This window comes from Mobula hypostoma, chromosome 7 (assembly GCF_963921235.1).
Source record: "Mobula hypostoma chromosome 7, sMobHyp1.1, whole genome shotgun sequence".
NCBI lineage: Eukaryota > Metazoa > Chordata > Chondrichthyes > Myliobatiformes > Myliobatidae > Mobula > Mobula hypostoma.
In genome coordinates, this window is record NC_086103.1 from 137,867,017 (window position 1) to 137,887,187 (window position 20,171).

General features: G+C 42.6%; 1 protein-coding gene across 5 annotated transcripts in view; it reads left to right on the plus strand.

The window, feature by feature from the left end:
• The window catches only part of LOC134349571 (glutamate receptor 4), a 244,598-nt gene that overhangs the window by 117,125 nt on the left and 107,302 nt on the right, over nt 1-20,171 (plus strand). The gene's annotated exons all lie outside the window — the stretch shown is intronic.

The window sequence follows — 20,171 nt, forward strand, 5'->3', positions numbered from 1 at the left end:
GCTAACACTGCCGCCCAGCTTCGTGTCATCCGCAAACTTGGAGATGCTGCATTTAATTCCCTCATCCAAGTCATTAATATATATTGGTAACAACTGGGGTCCCAGCACTGAGCCTTGCGGTACCCCACTAGTCACTGCCTGCCATTCTGAAAAGGTCCTGTTTATTCCCACTCTTTGCTTCCTGTCTGCCAACCAATTCTCTATCCACATCAATACCTTACCCCCAATACCGTGTGCTTTAAGTTTACACACCAATCTCCTGTGTGGGACCTTGTCAAAAGCCTTTTGAAAATCCAAATATACCACATCCACTGGTTCTCCCCTATCCACTTTACTAGTTACATCTTCAAAAAATTCTATGAGATTCGTCAGACATGATTTTCCTTTCACAAATCCATGCTGACTTTGTCCGATGATTTCACCGCTTTCCAAATGTGCTGTTATCACATCTTTGATAACTGACTCTAGCAGTTTCCCCACCACCGATGTTAGGCTAATCGGTCTATAATTCCCTGGTTTCTCTCTCCCTCCTTTTTTAAAAAGTGGGGTTACATTAGCCATCCTCCAATCCTCAGGAACTAGTCCAAAATCTAAAGAGTTTTGAAAAATTATCACTAATGCATCCACTATTTCTTGGGCTACTTCTTTAAGCACTCTGGGATGCAGACCATCTGGCCCTGGGGATTTATCTGCCTTTAATCCCTTCAATTTACCTAACACCACTTCCCTATTAACATGTATTTCGCTCAGTTCCTCCATCTCACTGGACCCTCTGCCCCTACTATTTCCGGAAGATTATTTATGTCCTCCTTAGTGAAGACAGAACCAAAGTAATTATTCAATTGGTCTGCCATGTCCTTGCTCCCCATAATCAATTCACCTGTTTCTGTCTGTAGGGGACCTACATTTGTCTTAACCAATCTTTTTCTTTTCACGTATCTATAAAAGCTTTTACAGTCAGTTTTTATGTTCCCTGCCAGTTTTCTCTCATAATCTTTTTTCCCTTTCCTAATTAAGCCCTTTGTCCTCCTCTGCTGAACTCTGAATTTCTCCCAGTCCTCAGGTGAGCCACTTTCTCTGGCTAATTTGTATGCTTCTTCTTTGGAATTGATACTATCCCTAATTTCCCTTGTCAGCCACGGATGCACTACCTTCCTTGATTTATTCTTTTGCCAAACTGGGATGAACAATTGTTGTAGTTCATCCATGCGATCTTTAAATGCTTGCCATTGCATATCCACCGTCAACCCTTTAAGTGTTTTAACCCTTAAAACTAGGAAAGAGAAAATGTAGTGCATCTCTTAATTGGGTGATTATGCAATACAAATGATTCATATCCTGTACTGATTTAAAAAGATGAGTTATCACAGGTGCAGGTACAGTTATCGCTATGCATGAAAAGTGGATGCAACTTATGGTCTTTAATTAAAATTGGGCCTGTGATCTCTCTGTGCCCGTAGAGAGAAGTATGTTCTATGTATATTTCTGTGCTGTGTCAGCATTTTACACCATTTGTGCATGTACTGTGAGCCATGAGAGAGTTCTTCAGCTCCAGCAGACATTTATTGCAAAGTAATTATTCAGATATCAGTTTTGATAGGAACCGGGTTAATGCATTCATTCCAAAAAAGCCAAAAGGTATTTCAGATGATGAAAATCTCACTGGGACAATTGAGGTCTAGAGTCAGATACCAATGAATAAAATTCAGAAATAGAATTGCATTTCTTACAGATTAGGAATTTTTAATAAATGAAATTGTTCAGATCCCAATTGACAGTAAAACTCTCATTTTCTTTATGCACAGAGACTACTTATTATCCAATTGCCCAGTCATGATTCACAGAAATCTTCATATGTTGTAATACTCTGTTCCATTTTTAATACTGATTTAAAATCCTCTAATAATTTGAGTTTAGTATTTTGAGTTAACTACTTAATGCTTCCCCCCCCCGCCATCTTTTTGGATTTTCTTAATAGTCAAGTGTCTTAAAGTTGAATTAGTCTGTTTTCCAGTAGTTCTGGAAAATTCAATAGCCCATTTTAAGGGAGTATTAGAACAGTATTTGTTAATTGTAGGAAATACAACTACAGTCAAATTCACCACAGAGCTGCTGTCAGCAGTGTATCAGTGGTTTCCAGTTGTACCAGTGTCTCCCCTCCCCGACAGGATATTTTTATATTTCTGAGAACACTGGGCCAATATTTCTTGTGACCTGATCCTAATGGTTCTGAGGGCTTTGCATCAATTATTGACCTTCAGCAGTGATCCCTTCTGAAGTTGGGTGGACATCTAATTAGTACGTTGCAAAGGCCCAGAAGCTTGATCCTTTTATCTGCTTTTGGTTGTTAATCTGGCTCTGAATCACTCACATCAGAGTGGCCACAAGGTCCTTAGATTTTGCTAAAATAAGTTCTTCTCTTTGAATAATGCATTTCCTTGCGCTTGGACATTAATGCCTTCCCCTAGTCCTCTTACTGGACTTCTCTGTTCGGATTCACCTGTTGTAAATCCCAATGTAAGGAGAGATTCATCTGGATTCCCTTTGGAGTTCCCATTGTAAGTTTGCTGGTGAAGCTCCCAAATGACTTCTATGGCTCACTGTTTTTCACCCCGAAAAAAAAAATCCAGATTTTACACGGCACCTTTCACATTTCTCTCAGGATGTTCCAGTGTTTAGAGTCAATGAGCTACTATTAAAATGTGATCACCATTGTGAAGTAGGATTCACCCACTCAGATGTTAATCATCAGTTAACCAAGGTTGTGGTAATGTAAAATATCAGAAGCATCGAATCATTACTGCACCAAAATAAGTCAAATACAAGAGAATTTGCAGATGTTGGAAATACATATAAAAACATGTTGAGGAACTCAGCAAATCAGGACGCATCTGTAGAAAGGAACAAATGATCAATTGTTTTGGGCCAAGACCCTTCATCAGGACTGAAAAGGAAGGGGAAAGAAGCCAGAATTAGGGGATGCAAGGACGGGTATGGCAGACCTCTCAGTCTCCACCCAGCTAACAGGAGTGTTATGCCACTCGTTTCTAGTTCATCCCTGCAGCCTATTTAAACCCAGCTCTTATTAAAGTGATCGCTTATTGCTAAATCGTCTCCGCTGCTCTGCATTTAGGTGAAGCCTCCTCTACATTTCCTGACAGAACAAGTGAATCATTGATTGACTTGGCAGAGTTTGGTCGCCTAAAGGAAGTCATCTGCCGACACAGGTACACGATCCAGAAATAGTCGGAAACCATTGACCTTTTATTTGCTTACCACTGTGCAATCAACTCTTTGTCTTGTTACAACAACCCCATGCCAGTCAACCTTCTCTCTTGGAGCTCTGGAATCTGGTGCTTGAATGCTTCGATGAATACCCAACCTGATGCCTCAACTTTCTGTCCTAGTCTATCTTGCTCCTCAGGCTGCAGCCATCTCTGTATTTTCTGGACTGAGCCAAGATTGCCTTTGTCACCTCTCTCTTGACTGGGCAAGTTCAAACTGGGACAATAAAACCACGGGCTACGGTAAATATGAGGAATTCACCACTGACAGGTGCCGAGTTTTTGATGATCCAGGAAGTAGAAGGGAAGCAGCGGATTAGATACTTCACCTGTGTCAAGGCTTACACTCGCTAGATTACACCGTGGAACTCAGTGGAGTGCAGTTGGCATGCAGAAGCACTGCTGGCCCATAACCATCATGGTCTTTTGGAGCTTGAAGGGCAAAATGTCTACTGGGGAGATGCCCACTGACCTTGAAAGCCTCATCATTCTCACCCTCAGTATTAACATGCACCTTGAGGAATGACCCTCCAGATCACTAGCCAGAACCCTAGTTCTATTCCCAGAATCATTTCCGGCTGCAGAACCCTCATCAGCATTACCTCCAGAACCTATGCTCCCTTAGCAACCGCCAAAAGTGCAAACTTCGGTGGAGAAACAACTTGTGCACTTACTGCGGAGCAGCTGATCACCCATGCAACAAATGCCTAATACGTCTGAGAGAATGGTGCCACCAGGTAGAGACAAGGGGCTTTCTAGCTGGTAAGCTGTCCACTGTTCCTCATTCCAGCACCATAGCCCGCCTCTCTCTCTTCTCCTCTCCTCTATCTCTATCTTTATCCCCCGCCTCCTCCGCACCCCACCCCTCCACCACCACACCCCGACGACTCTACATGCACAGGAAGCTCTGGTGGATTCCAGTGCAGCAGGCTACTTTCTGGACGGGACTCTGTGTGTGCACTCCCTACCAAGCCAATCTCTCATCCCTTCTGCTTCACGGCCATTGACGGACCACACCACTGCGCTATTGACCTCCTCACAGGCACTTCCCCTCCCCAAGGTCATCAGTTGTCCTTCTCTCCTTCTCTCCTCCTTAATGCTTCAATGGATCCCCAACCTGATGCCTCAACTTTCTGTCCTAGTATATCTTGCACCTCTATTCTGTGGACTGAACCAGGATTGCCTTTGTCATCTCTCTCTTGATCCAAGCCATAAATGACTACATCACCAAAGCGCTTCAGCGCAGCTTCATTCGACCATCACAGTCCCCAGTCAGTGCAGAATTCTTCTCTGTCAAAAGGAAAAATGGGTGTCTTCATCGTGAAATGAACCAAATCTGCATCAAGAACTGTTACCCTCTCCCCTTGATGGATAGTACATTCAAAACACTTAATGAGGTCCAGATCTTCCCAAAGTGGATCTCTGGAGTGTGCACAACCTGATTTGCATCCACCAGGAGGAAGAGTGGAAGACAGCATTCATAACACTCACTGGCCATCGCGAATGCTTGGTGATGCCTTTCACTCTTTCCAGCGGTGCAGCTGTATTGCAGGCCTTCATTCATTAATGAGACATGCTACACAGGTGTGTGTTCGTCTACCTCACTGACATCCTCGTCCTCTCCAAGGACCCCCTAGACCATGTCCATCATGGACTAAATCTTCAGCATCTCCTCAAAAACCAAGTTGGAGATTTGTCAGTTCCACACCCCAGTCATTTCTTTCCTGGGTTACCACAATTTAATTGCCATCAGCATCCAGACTACTCTGGCTTGGGAACAATGTCTAGCTATTCACCCAATATCTGCCTCTGCGTACCGACTCCCACAAGCTCTCGCGCCAATTCATTGGTCCCTTTCATATTACCCATTGCATCAACCAAGTCACTTGCCATCCTCACCTGCCACCATCCCTCAGGATTACACCTACTTTACACGCGTCCTGCCTCGTGTATTGTAAAGGGAGGGTAAGGCCGCCATGGGTGACAAGGGAAGTCAAAAACTGCATAAAAGCAAAGGAGAGGATATATAATGTAGCAAATATTACTAGGAAGTTAGAGGATTGGGAAGCTGTTAAAAACCAACAGAAGGCAACTAAAAAAAATCCGTAAGGAGAGAAAAGATGAAATATGAAGCCAAATATAAATACAAATATAAAAAAAATATGAAGCTAGCCAAAAATATTGAAGAGAATGCTAAAAATTTTTCAGTTATATCAAATGTAAAAGAGAAGTGAGCATGCTGGAAAATGACACGAGAGGTAGTCATTGGAGTCAAGGAAATGGTGGATGAACTTAGTAAGTATTATGTGTCAGTCTTTACTGTGGAAGACACTAACAGTGTACCAGAAATTCAAGAGTGTCAGGAGACGGAACTGAGTGTAGTTGCATTTACTAAGGAGGAGGTCCTTGGGAAGCTGAAAGGTCAGAAGGTACGGACCGGATGGATTACACCCCAGATTTCTGAACAAAGTGCTGAAGAAATTGTGGAGGAATTTAGTAATAATTTTTCAGGAATCACTAGATTCTGGAGTGGTTCTGGGGGATTGAAAAATTGCAAATGGTTACTGCACTTTTTAGGAGGCTAGTTACTCTGACTTCACTGGTTGGGAAGATGTTGGAGTCCATTATGAAGGATAAGGTGTCAGGGTACTTGGAGGCACATGATAAAGTAGGCCAAAGTCAGTATGGTTTCCTCATGGGGAAAGCTTGCCTGACAAATATGTTGGAATTCTTTGATGAAAAACAGGCAGGATAGACAAGAGAAAGTAAATAGATGTCGTTTACTTAGATTTTTAGAAGGTCTTTGACATGAGGATGCTTAACAAGTCAAGAGCCCATGGTATTGCAGGAAAGATACTATCACGGATAGAAGATTGGCTCACTGGCAGGAGGCAAAGAGTCAGAATAAAGGGAGCCTATAATGATTGGCTGGCAGTTTCTGCAGGGCTGGTGCAGTTCTTTTTACGTTCTATGTCAATTATTTGGTTGATAGAACAGAAGGCTTTTGGCCAAGATGATACAAAGCTAGGTGGGGGGGTGGTAGGTAGTGTTGAGGAGACTGGGAGTCTGCAGAAAGACTTGGACAGATTTGGAGAATGGGCAAAGAAGTTTGTGGCCCCTCGTGACTTGTTATTTTGCAGTTTATTGTTAAAGTGAATGCTCACCGTTAAATTGTGTCCGCTGCTCTGCTTCTGTGTGAAGCCTTCTCTACACTTCCTGACAGGGAAGCAGTAAAATCTAGAAGATGATAGGGGAAGGACAGGCTATGGCCTCCTCTGCAGCCATGATGAGGCCACTCTTAGCTTGGAGGAGCAGCGTCTCATATTGAGCCCGGGTATCCTCCAACCAGACAGCATGAACATTGATTTTGTTAACCCAGTGATTTTCCCTCCTCCCCTTCTTCAATTCCCCACTTTTCCCACCCCCTGTAATGCTTTCCCTCACCTGCCTTTCACCTCCCCTGGTGCCCCTCCTCCTTTCCTTTCTCCCCGTGCTCTGCTGTTCTCTCCTCTTCCCTGTTCAGCCCTTTACCTTTTCCACCGACCATATCCCCCCCGCCGCCATTGTCTTCACCTATCACCTTCCAACTTGTACCCTTTCCCCTCCCACCACCCTCTTGTTCTGGCTTTTTCTCTTATCCTTTCCAGTCCTGATGAAGGGTCTTGGCCCGAAAAATCGACTAATTATTCCTTTCCATTGATCCTGCCAGACCTGCTGAGTTCCTCCAGCATTTCGTATGTGTTACCAAAATAAGTCATTTGGCCCAAGTCACTGGCAATCTGACTTGCTTCATTCTCTCGTGTTCCCATCATCTTTCAAACTAATTTTCCCCAGGTGTCTATACAGTTGCCTTTAGAAAGCTCTCTTTGGTTTTGTTTCCATCATCCCTCCAGTCTATAAATTGCAGATCATAATTATCTGTGCAAAATGAGGCATTTGCAAACATCCTCTGCCTCTGCATCAAGCCCTGGCAAGACTTGCCCCAATTCACCTGAAAGTCAGTCTCAATGGTTCAATAGTCCATAGTTCCATTTTATATACAACATGAAGTTCTTGTCTGAGAATTCTTGGGGATCTCAGCCATCCATGGAAACAGAAGAGTGCCCCAAAGAATGAGCGACAGTAAAAATGTTCGAACCCCAAAGCCCCACCACCCTTCCCACACATAATCAGCAGCCAAACAACAACCCACCCCTCCCCCACTTACTTCAGCAAAAAAAATGCATCAGCACCTTCCACCCACTAAGCAAGCAATAGCAAAGCCCCCAAGAAATGCCATGATCTGCAGTACAACAAAACTAATTGTTCCCCGACAGTTTGATGGAGGGACAAAGGGACAGAGAGGTGTTCCCTTTCATAGTGAGAGGGGAGGCATAACAAAACAACTTGCTGATTTGTGATGATGAAGTCAGTCGCGCCACTTTTTTTCCCAACTCATGAGTTGGCAATGAACTCTTCCCCCACCAATGAGGGAGGGAGAGAGAGAGCGTGCGACTTGCTGAGTACAGAGCCCCGACAGTCGATCTGCTGTTCCTGATGTTCTGTTTTCTCCCTTGACACTTTAGTCATTTACCAGCATATGATGATGTCATCAACTTGTATGGTATCATCAAGTCAAACACCATAGAAACAGGCCTTCAGCCCAGCTGATCCATGCCGACCAAGATTCCCATCTGAACTTATCCCTTTTGCCTGCATTTGGCCCATACTTTTTTTAAATCTTCCATGTATCTGTCCAGGTGAATTTTAAATACTGTATTGTTAATATACCTGCCTCAAACACTTCCTCTGGCAGCTTAGCCCATACGTAGTCTACCTTCTGGGTGGAAAATATGCTCCTCAGGATCCTATTAAATCTCTCTTCTTTCACCTTAAACCTATGCCCCAACCCTGATTCTTGATTTCCCAACCCTAAGAAAAATACTGTGCATTCACCCCTTTTATGCCTCTCCTATAATACCACCCTCGTTCTCCTTTACCGAATGTAAAAAGACTTCGCCAGTTCAACTTCCCCCTTATCGGTCGGTACGTCAAATCGTGGCAACATTTTTGTGAATCTTTTCTGCACTCCTCTGTGCTGTCTATGACACCTATTTTAGTATAATCTGAAGATACGGTATGCAGTAGCTAATAGCAGAAATTGGATCAAAGGGTTATGATTAGCAGCCAGTATAATTAACGCATTTTTCCATAGGGAATATATGTCACTGAAAGTAGTGAAACTTACAGTACATGATTTAAGGTGACGACCTGGAGTATTTTTTTTTAATGTGTTGAAAGTTAACCAGTGTAGTTTCTGTTTCTGTAAAATATTGTTACTGGAAAGCCTTGTTACAGATTGAAACTGATGAGAACTTGTATCTGATCTGCCAACTCCAGGTGCCTTTAGGAGAGGTTCATAGTTCTCATGATTCAGCCAGCAAATGCATTGTTGCTGTTTGCCTGTTGAATACCAATGTGTGCATAAAGCCCATCGGTTGCATTTTGATATCTGCAAAAGAAATCACATCAACAAACTTCTTGTTGGGAAGCTCCTCAAATCCATTGAATTTATTAGAATTTATTGGAATTTATTTAAATCTTACATCCATCCCACAATGTGAGGCAGTAAAAATCTTTGCGTTTTCCTGGAATGCTTTAAATGCAAGTCACCAAGTTTGGAGATCACCAATTGCATTGTAATTTAAGCTTTGAACCGTGATTCTTCCAGGAAAAGCTTGCTGCCTCTGCTGTCTGTTCCGATTAACTAATGAACCCGTACACTGCATATCGTTGCAGTCATTTCTCATATCCACTTGACCCGAAGCAAATTTGGCTGCCATTATTTTATCTGCTTTAGCTAGGTGGTCCCTGCCAGATACACAAAAGAGTATATTTTGTGGGTCTTCACAGAAAGCATTAGGAGAAACCATGGAAATTTAATCTGTAATGCTAGTGATAAGGTTGAGAATCATCTAAAGCAATTATTTTTTTTTAAATCACAGAATTATAAACTGAAGTCTCAAGCTGAAGGTTGTGCCAAAGGCCATTGTACATTTAGCGTGTTTAATCTCAGGAACGTACTGTAGCCTAATCCAGTGAATGCAGACTCAGTGGAACCTCACAGAAAATAAATCAATAGATACTGTACTCCATTCAGTTAAGTGGAGAATAGAGTCTTGGTGCCAAGGCAGGAGGGAACTGGGCATGGTATAAGCATGACCTGCACGTTATCTCAGTGATTGATGAGCAAAATGGGTTGTGTTACATTCTTGTAATCTTAGGAAGCACGGCACCTACTTTCAATTTAGATTTTTAGTTTCTTCACTAAGAAAGGCATTTTCATTTGCAGAAATCCCCATGGAAGAATTTACTTGTCTATAGGGCTTTAATGGTAAACGACCACAGTCCTGATCAAGAAGTATCTGTCAGTCCTTTTCCAGTGTTTCCAGGGTTAAGTAGTGTCATTGCAACATTATGTGTGGTGCTGTTGTGGCATATAGTTCCTCTTTTAACAAGGAAAGATTAGTTAAATAAGCTTTTTGTAACAACAATAAGATTTTTCAGATTTTATTCAGGGGCTTGATACTTTTGTTCATGATGTTAAATTGGGGGCACCACAGTAACACGGCAGAGAGTGCGACACTTCTACAGCTCAGGGTGTCAGAGTTCAGAGTTCAATTCCAACGTCAGGACGTGAAGGAATATGGGGAGAAGGCAGGAGTTTGGGGCTGAGAGGCAGAATTGGATCCGCCATGATGAAATGGCGGAGAAGACTCGCTGGGTCAAATGGGCTCATTCTGCTGCTATACCTTATGGTCATCTGTAAAGACTTTGTACATCCTCCCCATGGAATGCATGGGTTTCTTCCGGGTTCTCCAGTTCCCTCATACAGTCCAAAGACATACCGGTTAGTAGGTCAATTGGTCATTGTAAGTGGTCCTGTGATTAGTCGAGGGTTAAACCGGGGAATGCTGGGCTGTCGACTCGAAGGGCCAGAAGGGCCTGTTCCACACTCTATCTCTAAATAAATAAAGTGAACAAATGAATTAATCAAACAATCGACCGGTTCTGCTGATGTCTGAGTTCAAGTTATACTTTGCTCCTATGTTTATTAAACAAGCGCATTACATCCAATTTCCCCAGCTCAGCTGCTATCTCCTGCTGTGTATTTTGTACCGGTACCCTCTGGGAAGAGTGCCCTGGAGTGCAAAAATATGTAGCAGACTCTACTTGCAGTGTGCATGGCATGTGAGAGGCATGGGGCATATTAACAGCTGGGTTCTAGATTTAAGGGTGTTTTGGAAATCGAATGATCGCAGGGTCTCTTGAGGCCCAGTTACAAGCACCAAAGGTTTATTATTACACCAGTAGGGAGAGAGCTACTGACTATCCCAGATGGCTTCTCTTCAGAACAATGGAAATTTTTCTGCATCCATCCTTGACTTGCTACAGACCAGTAATACTGATAACTGATTGCATACATTCTATTTATACCCAACTGGGGGTCCAATAAGGTAAACATCTTTCGAACATATGGTTCATCCCATAATGTTTACTAAATACCCGGTCTGTCATTTTTGAGCGTGAACAATGACTCTGATATTCAGTAACCTCATGATCCCAGCTTGTGCTGTCTTAGCATTGATAGTGAACACCTGGCTAATTGGTCAACCTATGAAGCCAAAGGAATGAGGTGGTCAAGTCCCAAAAGGACTTGAACCTAGTCAGTTCTCTATTTTGTACATCTCCATTCTTATTTCAGCAGTGCTGCCTTCAACCTGACCACCTCGAACCAGAAGTATTTTCATCCAAACATCCTAGCTTCAGTGGAAGCGGGGGTGAGCCCAGTAGAGTTGGAGATTATATCATCTCTTATAAGAGCCTGAAAACGGTTGTTCAGTACTTGTTAACCCTTTGGAAGAATACTCAGGAGGAAGGCTCATAGTATGAATGTATAAACTGTATTACATAAGAATCTGATAGAGAAGTACGAGAGCACATAAATACGAGAGGACATGGCTTTAGGATGAAAGGGGAAAGGTTTGGGGGAACATTAGGGGGAACTTCTTCACTCAGAGAGTGGTGGGAGTGTGGAACAAGCTGCCATCTGATGTGGTAAATGTGGGCTCACTCTTAAGCTTTAAGAATAAATTGGATAGGTACATGGACGGGAGAGGTCTGGAGGGTTATGGACTGGATGCAGGTCAATGGGACTAGCGGAATAATGTTTCAGCACAGACTAAAAGGGCCGAATGGCCTGTTTTTCTGTGCTGTAGTGTTCTATGGTTCTAAGTAGAGCATGCAACCAACAGCTGTCTGTCTGGAGAAGCATCTGCTTTACCCTCTGGGAAGTGTGCCCTGTGTGCCTTTTATTGGTGCTCTTGGGTATTCTTCCCAGAGCTGATACACAACATGCACGACTTATAATTTTATTTTTATACAATTCTTTACTCGGTATTATTGTTGAACATTGTCATTTTTGTTGCATGTCGCACCAACACGCCACAGCGATTTCCCAATACATGCAAGTGTATATGACGAGTAAATTTGATCTTTGGCACCTAACAGGAGGCAGCAGCTGGGCTCAGTGTTGTCCTGGGGCAACTGGATACCAACATGTTGCTTTTGTTCTTTAATGGGATGAAGATGAGGCTACTAGCCGTACCTAGTTTTTCTTTCTTTATTTAAAATGCAGCATGAAAATAGACTCCTCCGGCCCAACGAGCCTCCGCCACCCAATGACTCCCAAGTGACCAACTAACCTAGTACATCTTTGGAATGTGGAGGAAACCCCAGCACCCGGAGGAAGTCCACGTATCGTGAGGAGGATATACAAACTCCTAACAGACAGCAGCGGAATTGAACCTGCCTTGCTAGCACTGTAATAGCATTATGTTAACCTGGCACCACCATGCTGCCCATTTTGATTGATGCTTGGATACCTGGACCAGCTGTCTGATAAATGTAAATGGAAAATATAATGCGGACCCAGGAATCAAAAGCACTTGTAGGGAATGATGCAATGCCTCTGACCAGTTGTGTAAAGATCCAGTCAGTGGGAATTGCTGCTTCTCAGCAATATTGGATTGCTACAATTTAAAGATCTGACCTTGTACCATAATGCGATTTCAGCTCATTGAAACATTTTCAAAGCATACTGCGCAGACTATGCTGGCATCTTGCCAAGGTTGGAAGATGTTGGAAAGGTGTAAGGACAAGTGCAGGCTGGTGTCCAGGGAAGGAAGGATTGGATGTGATGGTATATTGTAAATGAATTGCTGACTGTTTTTCTGATTAAGGAAAGACTTGGGGGCAGTGGGGACAGCAGGCTCAGTTTAGCACTGCAGTGTGTAACGATACAACTGTAACATGATCTACAAAGAAATGAGATTTCTTCTGGAACCCAGAACTTCCTTCCACAGAGAAGAAAAGCCACCTTGGTTATCAGATTGACTCTGTGCTGTCTCACATGAAATTATATGGAAAAGAGTTGTCTTGAGGAAAGTTATGCGCCCGATCACAATGATCGCAGAATTCCTTCCACCCTTCAACACAACTTTGTAATAGATTGAGACTGAGAAGAGTACTATACTGGTAGTATACCAGTATATCTGTCTGTCGGAGAAGGAAATCTCCCGGAATGTAACTCCAGGCTCTCCAGTTTGGTTGATTTGATAAATTCCTCTGTGGTTCAGTGGAAATTTGGAATGGCTGATGGATGCTGACCTTTATCATGAAAGCAAATAAGAAAGAGTGTGTACAGTTTTGTTTCTCCAAATAGCCCTGGTGTTCTCAGTTTGTAATTTTCAAATTATTCATCAGTCCAAACATCTCAGTTTCAGAGGCTGATGTGGATGTCTAATGACCACAAACCCCACTTCCTCCTCCTGGGAAAACAGCTGGACAAATTAACAAACTCAAAGGGATTCTGCACATGCTGGAAATCCAGAGGAAACACATAAAATGCTGGAGGAGCTCAGCAGGTCAGGCAGTGATTATGGAGAGGAATAAACAGTGGTTATTTTGGGCCATGACTCTTCATCATGTCTGGAAAAGAAGGGGCAAGAAGCCAGAATAAGAAGGTGGCGGGGGGGGGCAGGTGAGGGAGTGCAAGCTGGCAGGTGATAGGATAGCTGTAGAGATCACAGAGAGGGAGTAGTGAGAAGGAGTCTCACTGAACTCCCATTGAAGTAGGTGCACTCCATTTGATTTTGCTGAGAAAAGGCATTGTAATACATCTGCCCCACCTGCTGCGTGTATCCTGGACTTACTTTCATGATTTGGGTGTTGCTGACAGTACCAGTATTTATTGCCTATCCATAATTGCCCTAGAGAGGGTAGTGATCAGTTAGTTGCCTTCTTGAACCAGTGCAGTCCTTCTGGTGAAGAGGCTCCCACAGGGATACTCTGGAGCAGAGGTGATGAGAACATGTGCCCAAATTGTCAGTGATGTCCTAAACATGTTTCTTGGGTACCATGGCAATTTTGAGCAAAGAAAATCATCAATTAATGAATTATAACAATAACTATGGACTTTTTTAGGGAAAGGAGGTGAGTCCTATGGCTTATTTACGGGTATTCATTGGTTTACTATTAATAGAAGTATTGCAGAGACAGAATGAAATAAATGAAGTATTTTAGAAAACCTGTTCAAAATTATTAATATTAGTCTTTTAAAAAACAGTGGAAAATTATTTCAAGTATTCAAGATTGTTTGATGTGATTTCCAGTACACGAGGGTAAGGAAAAGAAACCAGTTGTTACTCCAGATCAAATGCAACATAAAAAACACAGTAAGATAAAGAATATAATAATAAAAAGCACAATAAATATAAATACATAAGATACCTTATATACATAGATTGATTGTATACCCATAATGAGTGTACACAAGGTGACTGACAGGAAATGATGAAGTAGAGTTGGCTGGGAGTGTGGAGGGGTGGGTTAGTGGGTGGAGGTGTTAATCAGTCTCACTGCTTGGGGAAAGTAGCTATTTTTGAGTCCGGTGGTCCTGCCATGGATGGTACATTTCCTCCCTAATGGGAGTGGGAAGCAGTCCATGAGCAGGGTGGGTGAGATCTTTCTTGATGTCACTGGACCTTTTCTGGCACATTTCTGCCTATATATCCTTGATGGCGGATATGCATTGGGCAGTTTTGATTACCTGTTGTAGGGCAGTCCTGTCCACTGCAGTGCAGTTTCTATACCACACAGTGATGCAACATTCTAGGATGCTCTCTACTGCACCTCTGAACAGGGATGTAAGTATAGATGTGCACAGTCCACCTCTCTTTAGCCTCATCATAAAGTAGGCATTGCTGAGTTTTCCTGACTGTGTAGGATGTGTCCTAGGACTAGGAAAGGTTGTGTGAAATATGAACTCCCCAGGAATTCATTTCCACTACTGTGCCATCGGGGTGTGAATGGTGCAAGTTCTCCCGAAATTGATAACCATCTCCTTTGTCTTGTTGATAATGAGGAAGAGGTTATTTGCCTGGCATCAGGCCTCGAACTCTTCCACCTTCTCTCTTTAGGCCATCTCATCGTTGTTGATGATGAGCCCCACCACGGTCGTGTCATCGGTGAACTTGACAATGTGATTACTCGGGTGTTTGGCCGTGCAGTCCTGTGAGAGCAGAGTGTACAGCAGTGGACCCATGTTGAGGGTGATAGGGAGGGAGAGGCGGTTATGTATTCTGACTATCTGAGGTCTGTTGGTTAGGAATTCCAACATCCAATTGCACAGTGGTGTACTTAGACCGAAGAGTAGGAATTTGTTCAGCAAGGTTTGTGGGACAATAATGTTGAATGCTGAACTGAAGGCCAGAAACAGCACACTGACTTAAGTGTCCTTGTTCTCTAGGTGTGTCAGGGCCCAGGTGCATGACGGATTCTATGGCACCTGTCGTAGAGCAGTTCTGCTGATTGGCAGATTGGTAGTGTTCAGTGTGGCAGGAACAGAATAACTTCTGGTTCACTGATATCTGACTGTACGTGCATACACCCAAACAAAGCAATGTTCACCCGGACCATGGGGCACCCACAAAACATATATCACACAGCACACAACCCAAAACATCACCATATCTAAGTTAATTTGTCATTTCTAAACAGTATTGTTATTGTAACCGTTTATTGCCTAAATGCTGATTGTATATACCAGGTCTGTGAGGATTTCAAAATGTATCATCCAATGTCACCTGTTTCCATAAATGTCTAGCTGGCACCAGGCCAATATCATGAGAGAGCCAGCACTGACTCTGATACTTACACACCGAATCTACAAGAACAGGTCAGGGGCTGAGTATCTCGTGGCAAGTGACGTATGTCCTGGCACCAGAAGGATTTCCCACAAGTGAAGAGCATAATGAAGCTTCTGCACTTGGTGATGGTAATGTTCCTGAATGTCACGGATAAGTGGAGGTTGATGCCGGTGGTCGTGGTCATTGCGAGGTCAACAAGTGACACAGAGGTCACCTGCCACTCAACAGCTCATGCCTGAGCACGGTTTGCAATTTGCATGCATGAGCTGCTTCAATTGCAGGGAATAAAATGATTGAGCTCTGACAATCTGGAAATAGATTCCCATCAGATGCCTTTGTTTAACACGTCATTTCCCTTTTTTCCAGGTATAATTCCAAACACTTGAGATTGAGGGCTATATGTGTTCCTCTCCTAGGAAGAACTTCTATGCCGGGCTAATAAAAAAGTCCTCTAACCTCAGCCTTCTTAATTCACTACACCAACTGTTCTACGTGGAGCGTTTTCATAATCTTGTTTTGCTTCAGTATCACTATCCATTGTTTCATTTTGTGCAGTCTTGGTTGTTGTACAATTCATAGTGCATGCAATGTTCCTGGATCAGTCCATCGCCTTTACGTGTGTTCATGCAGCTCCCTCCGAATTGTGTTATTCTGAAGAGCTCTCTCGATTTCTACTGCTGTCACAGGGAGCTTATCCCAGCCTGCATACATAGTATGGATTTTATTCCTTCTTGTTGCTGTCACTTCCATTGATAAAGTATCTGACATATCTTTTTGCTCATTTCCTCTGCACTCAGTGTCACTGTTGTACTGAGCCCATGACCCACCCATTTCTGCATCCTTGATACCACAACGATGGGAAGGCAGAGTTTGGTCCCTGGATAGCCAACAGAGGTTCGTGGTCAGTTAGATTAGCGTTAGGTATCCCTAGTACAGAGGATACATCAGGTGTATTATCAAAAGAAGTGACGGCAAACAGAAGAAATAAAATTTTAGGTGTGGCAGGAAATGCGGGTACCATTGCAGTAGAAATCATTCTGCATAAGTCAATCAGTTCAGAGAAGCAAGATTCCTTACTTTAGAATGCAAGGCTACATAGCCTGAGAAAGCAGGACTAAACTGGAAACAACAAACAATGTAGTGGCAGTCAAGCAGTGCCCCAACAGAAGGGAATTAAATACAGTAGAAAAGCATAGGAGAGTTTACAACATTGAGGATAAAGCAGTGATTTCAAAATATAATAATAATCAAGACATCAATATGAACATTGATACAGTGGCAGACTGTTCCATCATGGGAACATACATATCTATGTGTGCGTGTGCGTGTGTGTGTATATATATATATACACACACACACACACGCACATACACATAGCAGACATAAAAGGTGGGAATATAATCCAATGAAAGGCCGAGATTATCAGGATAAATATAATATGCAGTCCTTCGTGATGGACAAAGACAAGGCTATCAACTACAATGGCTGTTCATGTGATCAAAAAACGTCCTGGAACAATATGACAATCTGTTTCAGGCTTCATAGACAACAACTAAAGCAGATCCCATTGAAATCATATGGCACTTTGACTTCATTAGTGCTGCGAACGGTGAGGGAGAAATGGTGAATGGTAATTGATTATGATTCATCTGTTCCGTCTGTATATCCTTATGCATCGCACTGGAAAGTGGCTTGTAAAGAGAGTGAGTTCCAGTGTTGCTCTTCAAAGCTGAATGTTTTGCACACGTTGGTAAATGGCTATGCAGAGCTTCACCAGCGCTATATATGGTTGCATTACGAGGCAGCAGCCACTATTGCTTTTTAGGCCTTTGTGTATTCAGTCCAAATCAGTGTGTCTTCCTCACCACATTGGTCAATATATGCAGGTAAAACCAATGTGTCCTTCACGTCATTGAGCATGGCAAAATATCCACAAAGAAAGATTTGCATTTTCGCCACACTTTTCATGACCTCAGGATCTCTTGAAGAATTTAATGATCAATGAAGTACTGCTGTAAGAAACATTGAAATGAAGTTATTCATTTTCATAGATGCTGCCTGACCTGGTGAATTCCTCCAGCATTTTGTGTACGTTGCAATGAAGTTATCTTATGTTTCTGAGAATAACATTTAATTGCAGAAAATGAAGAAAATAATTTCTATTTTTAGGGTTCCTCATCACTTCGAACAGGCCTGAATACTTGCTAACAGTTTGAGTTCAATTCTCGGATAGCCTTCAGAGAATGACTGCCATAGGAGGCTTTAAATTAATTGCCTGTTTTCTACACCCATCATAATCATGTTATTTGTTGAATGTGTATGACAATCCTTCACTAATTCATATTGGTCAAATACCCTGAAAACTAACTTCTAACTTAATTTATAACTGGCACTTCATTACGAATATCTAATTTCTTAGCTGCAAGTTCATGGTCAAGCCAGTCATTTTTAATGTGGGGATTGGGACATTATTTATAGGTAATAATTTCAGTGTGTGTGTGGTTGTCATTGAAGGCCGAGACTAAGAATGGTAATGAAGTGGAGCTGATCACTGAGAATGTATATTATCTAAATAATAATGTAGAGTCATGAACATGCTTTGCTTTTGACAAGCCTAATTCTTTTTGGCAGAGCATGTTTACCCTAAACCCCTTGTCTTTCCATCCTAAGATTCAATTTACCTCCAGGTAGCTGCTTCCAGTCGATCTTTGTCAAATTGTTTTTTTCAATCTAATAAATTCAGCATTCCCTCAGTTTCGAACAGCTACTTCCATTGTTTTCATAAACATGCAACTTAAAGAAGATCAGTACCACAAAAGGTGTTTTCCTAATGATCTTCCTCTTGAATCTCAGCTTCCTCCACTTCACTAGTTTCATTCTTTGAAGGAAAATCTAGAGCCCCTTCCCTCCCTCCCCCACACTACCATCCCCTTCACTGGGCTTTCCAGAAACTGGAGAGAAGAACGTCTCTTGACTGCACTTTATGAATCCTATGTCCTCCATAACTTGCGCACTGACCAGTTAATACCGTGCCTTATAAAAGTATTCAACCCCCAACCCTTTATTCACATAAGTAAGTATTACAACCAGAGATTTTGATCAATTTAACTGAGAAATTTTATTTATGAATCATGTGTTCCTTCTTTCACAGTAGAGTCCAAAAAATAGGGAAAACAAAAAACTCAAAAACTCAAATGTCAGCACTTAAAAAGTATTCACCCCCCTTTGCTCAGTCTTCAGTTGAGCCACCTCTCGCAGCTATTACTGCCAGTAGTCTTTGTGGCTAAGTCCCTATTAGTTTTGTACAATGTGATGGTGCAAGATTTGACCATCCCTCCTTACAAAATTGCTCAAGGTGTGCCAGGTTAGTTGGGAAGCAGCAATCTTGAGGCTTTGTCAGAGATGTTCGACCAGGTAAAGGTCAGGACTCTGAGTCGCCCACTCAAGGACGTCGATTTTCTTCACTTGAAGCCACTCTATGGTTGCCCTGGCAGTGTGCTTTGGGTCAATGTCTTGCTGAAAGATGAACTTCCTCCCCAGTTTAAGCTTTCTGCCAGAGGGTAGCAGGTTTTTATCCAGGATCTCTCTGTATTTAGCAGCATTCACCTTCCCATCGGTCCTGACCAGATTTCCAGTCCCTGCCGCCGAAAAGCATCCCCATAGCATGATGCTACCTCCACCATATTTTACAGTAGAGATGGTGTTACCTGGCTGACGCAGAATATTAGATTTACGCCACACATACTGCTTAGTGTTGATGCCAAAAAGTTCCACTTTAGTCTCATTCATCCACAAGACCTTCTTCCACACAGAAACATAGAAAGCCTACAGCTCAATACAGGCCCTTCAGCCCACAAAGCTGTGCCAAATGTGTCCTTGCTATAGAAATTACCTAGGGATACCCATAGCCCCCTATTTTTCTAAGCTCCAGTATCTTCTAAGTGACAATTTGCAAAGTCTTTACGAGCAAGGTATGCTTTTTTTTTTAAGAAGGGCTTCTTCCTTGCTACTCTTCCATAAATACCCTTTTTGTGCAAGGCCTTAGAGAGTTTGGGACCATGAACTCCATTTCCAGTTGCAGCCACTGACTTCTACAACTCACTCAGAGTGACTGTTGTCACCACAGTAGCCCCCCTTACAAGTGCTATTCTTCTCCAGCAACCAAGTTTAGAGGGGCACCCCGACCTAGGCAGTGGTTTCATATTTGTTCACACTTTTACACGATGGACTGGACTGAACTCCAAGGTATGTTCAATGCCTTTGAGATGGTATTGTACCCTTCCTCAAATTTCCGCTTCTCTATTATCATTTCCCTGACTTGCCTTCACTGCTCTTTTGCCTGCACTTTGGTTTGGTCTGTTGAAAATCTACCATACTGTTGGACCTTACAGAAAGAGGGGTTCAGGTGATCCTCCAATTTTCTACATCAATAAATTGGGCGAGTTGGTAGGGTAATATATAGTTGACAGGCTGTGGACTTTTTATTTTCATTTGACAGTGTTTTGTAGATGAGCTCAAAAAATCCTGTTTCAATATTTTTTTTAATTTAGAAAATAAGGCAGTAAAATGTGAAAATAGCTCTGGAGGCTGAATTCAAATTCCTACTAGGGAGATGTGTCCCAAAGCCCCAAACATGTCG